The following is a 6,000-nucleotide window of genomic DNA, read 5'->3' as shown; positions in this document are numbered from 1 at the left end:
ACATGAATCGTTTCTACCATCTAGAACAAAAAAGCCACAGATTGTAGCTATTTAACTAAGCAATTTTATTTAGCCCCTTCTCTTTTCTTTCTGACCATCTGTAGAAAAAAAAAATTAATTTTGGAACCCCTTAGTACTCGTCAGAACCTCCCCTATCTTCAGAAGGTGGCAGGTGACAAGTCTTTTCCTTTGCTGATAATTTTCTCTATCTCTCAGTGTTTTGTAATCAGATGTGGTAGTTCTAAATTCCCTTTATTCCAAACATAGGCAGGAAGCAATTTCTCAGACAGTTTAACTTTGATAGCAGGTAATTTTAATCCATTGCAAACATCAACCTGACATGGACTTGCTATCTTCATTATTTTAATTACTCTTTTGGGCCACTTCGCCCATGCACTGCCCCCCCTCCCCACTCCCAACTCCTTCCTGGAAGAAGTGAATAGAAATTGGCAGCTTTAATCTATCATGCCAAAGACCAGATAATTTTTTGCTTAATAATGATATCATTTAGCTGCATACCTTAAGTAATGAAATTTGTTTGTGAAACTCTTTATCTTAACCCCCCAAAAAGAGAAAAAGTTACGTTTTTTGATGGGAGGTGAGTCCCCTCTGTCACACTGCTGTCCGTGCTGTTCTGAACAGCTGACAGTTTCTGTTAATTTACTTTCGCTCCCCAGTCCAGCTTCCCATATGGAAAGCTGGAGTGATTTTTGAATAACAGCAAGTAATATCTGATGTGGCAGCAACTGGCAACTCTGACATTGAGCTCGGCTGTGGCCATTACCCAGGATCCCTCACTTCTCCTTGAGATGCAATTACAATTTCACAGGCTGGAATTAAAATTCCCTGTGGTCTGCAGTAGAGCAACTGACACTGTCAAAGTGATTTCAGGCTGCTAATCTCTTGCTGGGGTATGAGTGCAAAAAAAGAGAGTTCTTCCTCATGGAAACAAAGGTCTGACAACTTTAAAACTCGGACTCTTTGATATGTTGTAATTCACTCTGAGGTCAGCGGGCACTGCCTCCTTCCAGCATGACTTGTTATAGCACTAGATTGCAGAAGACAGGTGTTTTCATAATGATGGAGCAGAAAGAGGGCTTGGGAGGGGAAGAAGTGTTCAGACTAGGAAGAAAATGAATGGAAATGGGGAACTTCCCTGGCGGTCTGGCAGTTAAGACTCCGGGCTTCTGCTGCTGGGGCCGTGGGTTCGATCTCTGGTTGGGGAGCTAAAATCCCACATGCTGTGTGATGCAGCCAAAAATAAAGAAGAAGAAGAAGAAAGAAAGGGGCCCTGGCTATTGTATAAACCGAATGAGAACATGGGCAACTTCTGAGCCCTGACCTGGGAAAGGACACAGAAGCACACGGCCTTTGCCAGAGTTCTCTGAAAGGTCTTCATTGCTCTCTTCTGCCCCAACCCTGCAAGGGAAAAGCAGGAGTAGTGCGTTTTAACAGAAAACTCAGAGATTTGGGCATTAGACCTGAGTTCTAGTCCTGGCTTCTCCTCTTATTGTGTTATCTTTCACAACAAAATTTAACTTCAAGGCTCAACTTCCTTTTCTGTCAAATGGGGCTCCTAACACCAATCTCTTTGCCTTTTCCTACTGTTGATGGGGTTCCCATAGCAAGAATACTACAGTGGTGTGCCATTCCCTCCTCCAGTGGGCCATGTTTTGTCAGAACTCTCCACTATGACCTGTCCATCTTGGGTAGCCTGGCCCGGCATGGCTCATAGCTTCATTGAGTTAGGCAAGCCCCCTCACCACAGCAAGGCTGTGATCCATGAAGGGGAAATGCAGAGTATGCCCTGAGAAATGCTGGGCTGGATGAATCACAAGCTGGAATCAAGATTGCCGGAGGAAATACCAACGACCTCAGATATGCAGATAATACCATTCTGATGGCAGAAAGTGAAGAGAAACTAAAGAGCCTCTTGATGACAGTGAAAGAGGAAAGTGAAAAAGCTGTCTGAAAACTCAACATTCAAAAAACTAAGATCATGGCACCTGGTCCCATCACTTCATGGCAAATAGAAGGGGGAAAAGTGGAAACAGTGACAGATTTTATTTTCTTGGGTTCCAGAATCACTGTGGACGGTGACTGCAGCCTTGAAATTAAAAGACGCTTGCTCCTCGGAAGGAAAGCTATGACAAACCTAGACAGTGTAATAAAAAGCAGAGACATTACTTTCCCAACTTTTGAATTACATTGCTGGAGAAGACCCTTGAGAGTCCCTTGGACAGCAAGGAGATCAAACCAGTCAATCCTAAAGAAAATCAACCCTGAGTATTTATTGGAAGGACTGTTGCTGAAGCTTAAGCTCTAATACTTTGGCCACCTGATGCAAAGAGCCAAATCATTGGAAAAGACCCTGATGCAGGGAAAGATTTAGAGTAGGTAAAGGGGGTGACAGAGGATGAAATGGTTGGATGGCATCACCAACTCAATGAACATGAATTTGAGCAAGGTCTGGGAGATAGTGAAGGACAGGGAAGCCTGGTGTGCTGCAGTCCATGGGGTTGCAATGAGTCGGACACTACTGAGCAACTTGTGAAGGATCGGATGTGAAAAGTGCTCTACACAGTGGCCTATCCATAATACATGCTGATTAAATATTTAGTCCTTTTATGACCAGTACTTTTGTCACAGCCAAGTACCGTCGGCAGAGTTGCTTACTAAATAGTTTGTTTTCAGTCAATCACTTTGGAAACTTAAGTTTATCTATTTTAAAAGAAAACATTTATTACAAATGGGAAACCTATGTCACTTGCCATCGGCAGAAGGTTACCATTTAAAAAATGAAAAATAAAAGGTGCTAATAAATTCTACTTAGCACTGGTGAAGAAGGCTCTGGAATTTTTAACACTAATTGGTTTAAAAAGTAAAACAGAAAAGAGGAGACAAGAAAAATCATAGAGAAGCATCCAGGGCATTCTTGCCCCAGTCTGAGCAACTTCCCTAAACTGATGTCTCAGTCCTCCTTCTCCATCAGCTACTCACCCCTACAGGTGTTTGTGGATCTGATCAGTTTCCATGAGACTGTTGTTTCATTTCCTGTAGCCTCCTTCTTGCACTTGAAAATAGACAACCATCTAGCAGAGAAGAGAGTCAATTCCTCTGAGTCTTTCTTTCACTCTACTCCCCAGACCCTGATGTCAGTTTATAAGCGAAAGCATGTGGGTAAAACTCATTTTCTTTCTGATGAAGAAACATGCAGACCTGCCAATGAGAGTTGGCAGTAACCCAGTAACACCCAGTCTACTCCGGAATTTCTCAGTGGTCAGGAACCTGGATGGAGCAGAGCTAGGAGATGTATCTCCCACACCCTGATTTCATTCCCTCCTTCCTGAAGCCCCACTCAGCAGCACAGGCCCAAGCAGCCACACTTTTTGTTCACTGTTTTCACATTACCCAGTTATATCCTTGGTTCGTTTTGATCTGAGCAGGTCTTTTCTCTACAACTACCAAATCATGTGATTTTATCATCTTATTTTCCAAGTTTATCTTCTGAAAGACTTTTTATAAAATTTCTACACCAAACCCATGTCCCTTCTGGGAATGATATTAAGACCTGTTTCAGCTACATCTATAAAAGTCCATGGCTAGCCTCAGACTGGCCACATCAGTATTCCTGGGACAAAGGAATCAGATGATGAGAAATTTCAGTTTCTACTGCGACCTTTCTACTTAGCTCCTGTGATTACCTCTCAGGACGCTCCGATATGTCACATACCCCAGGTAACCAACAAAGGCCACCCCTTGGAAAACCTCACCTGTCCATTCTCAGAAGAACCTAGGGGAAACAATTATGCAAAGGAATAGAAATATTTATAACATTGAATAAAAATTACATTTTAGAGGGAAAAAATATAAAACTGTCCTAAAAGAAGGCATACAAAGACAAGGAAATTACTAAGATTAAGTAATAGATGAAAAGTAATCCTTGGATTCATCTTTTATGTAGAATGATCACTTAGCATCAGGCAGTGTCTGGAGCCAGTGCTTTCCATGAGTACAGAGGGAGCCTCCCTCTGTACTCAGCTTTTAAGCTGTTTCTCAACTTTCATGGGGATGACTTCCACCTTTTGTTTTTAAATTGCAGTGAAATTCACATAACATAAAATTACTTTAAAAGGAACATATCAGTGACATGTAGTATATTTGCAATGCTGTACAACCTCCTCTTCTGTGTTCAGTTGAACCCTTTCACCAACTTGGGGTTAGGGCTATCAACCCTCAGCGCAAAAATCCACACACAACTCAGAATCGGCTCCCAGTACCCGAGGTTGCTCTGTGTCTGTAGTTTTTCTCCATATCCTCAGTTCAGCCAACCACGAATCCTGGAGTATTAAAACTACAGTATTTACAGTTGAAAAAAAATTTGCATTTAAGTGGACCTGCGTAATTCAAACCCGTGTTGTTTGAGGGTCTGACAAACTCTGCACGGAGTAAGCAGTAACTTCATTTTCCTGTCCTCTCTTTGTAGCATCTGTTGTATTTTTTGTCTCTATGAATTATGCCCATTGTACATCCCTCATTTAAGTGGCATCCTGTAATAACTGTCCTTTCGTGTCTGACTTACGTCACTTCACATAATATTTTCAGTCCGTGTTGGAACATGTAGCAGAACTTCGTAACTGTGGTGGTTAAATAATATTCGGTGGCTTGTATACACCATTTTGTTTGTCCGCTCACCTGTTGGTAGTTGGGCTGTTTCCATCTTTTGTCTATTTTGACTGGGGTTGTTATGAATATGTGTTTTAGTTCCTATTTTATTTAGTTCCTAAAATACATGTATTTTAGTTCCTATTTTCAATTCTTTTGGGGTATATACTTAGGAGTGGAATTACTGGGTCATATTGTAATTCTATGTTTGACTTTTTGAGGAACTGTCAAATGGTTTTCTTACAAATCTGCTTCTGGTAACTCATTCTATTGGAGTATGCATTCCCATTTCCTTAGATCCTCTTAACAATTTGCTTTAAAAATTTCCTACCAGATCTAGAAATTTAAAGTACAACAAGTCCCATGTAGATACAACTTATCTGCAATAGCCGTCAGCCTTCTGCTACAGCTGTTTCATTATTTCTCCCCGCAGACTACCTCATTTGGGTTTCGTGTATCATGTAATCCCTCCATTCCCCAATCAAAACTTAAGTATACTACTAAAAATAAAGAGCAGACTCTTGTTACCACCATAACCAAATTAACATTAATTCTTCAATAACAACCAATTAATAGTCTATATTTACATTTCCCCAATAGTCTTAAAATACTGTGTTGCCTTTGATTTGTTTGAATCAGGATCCAAACAAGATCCACTGTATTTCTTTGGTTTATATCTGAAGTGTCCCTATAAGTTGGTTTTAGCATCTTTCCTTTTTTTTTTTCTTTTGGCTGCACCTTGAGGATGTGGGATCTTAGTGGCCCAACAGGGATCCAACCAGGGCCCATGGCAGTTAAAGGGCCAAGTCTTAACCACTGGACAACCAGGGAATTCCCAAATCTTTTTCCCTTTTATCTATGTCATTGATTTGTGTAAGAAACCAGATCAGGGTTTCCCTGATGGCTCAGCAGGTAAAGAATCTGCCTGCAATGCAGGAGGTACAGGAGATGTGAATTTGATCCCTGGGTAGGGAAGATCCCCTGGAGGAAGAAATGGCAACCCACTCCAGTATTCTTAACCTGAAAAATCCCATGGACAGAGGAGCCTGGCCAGCTGTAGCCCAAAGGGTTGCAAAGAGTAGGACACAACTGAGCAAGTAAGCTGCAGCACACGGATGTCTTACAGAATGTTCTCGTTTTGAATGAACCAGTTTCTTCCTCATGGTATTGTTGATGTTCTCTTAACAGAGAACATCATGTCCTTAGCAGGTAAACATATCTTGTTTATAATAGTGATATAGTAAATTCTTACAGCAGTCAATTCCTACAGTAGTCAGTTATGTAAAGCTTCTCTCAGACTTTAAAACCAACAGTAGGAATCACCTGAGATGTTTT

The sequence above is a fragment of the Bos grunniens genome, chromosome 23, assembly GCF_055505025.1.
Source record: "Bos grunniens cultivar Pamir isolate PY7600 chromosome 23, Bosgru_T2T1.0, whole genome shotgun sequence".
In the NCBI taxonomy this organism is placed as follows: Eukaryota; Metazoa; Chordata; class Mammalia; order Artiodactyla; family Bovidae; genus Bos; species Bos grunniens.
This window is presented reverse-complemented; position numbering follows the sequence as displayed.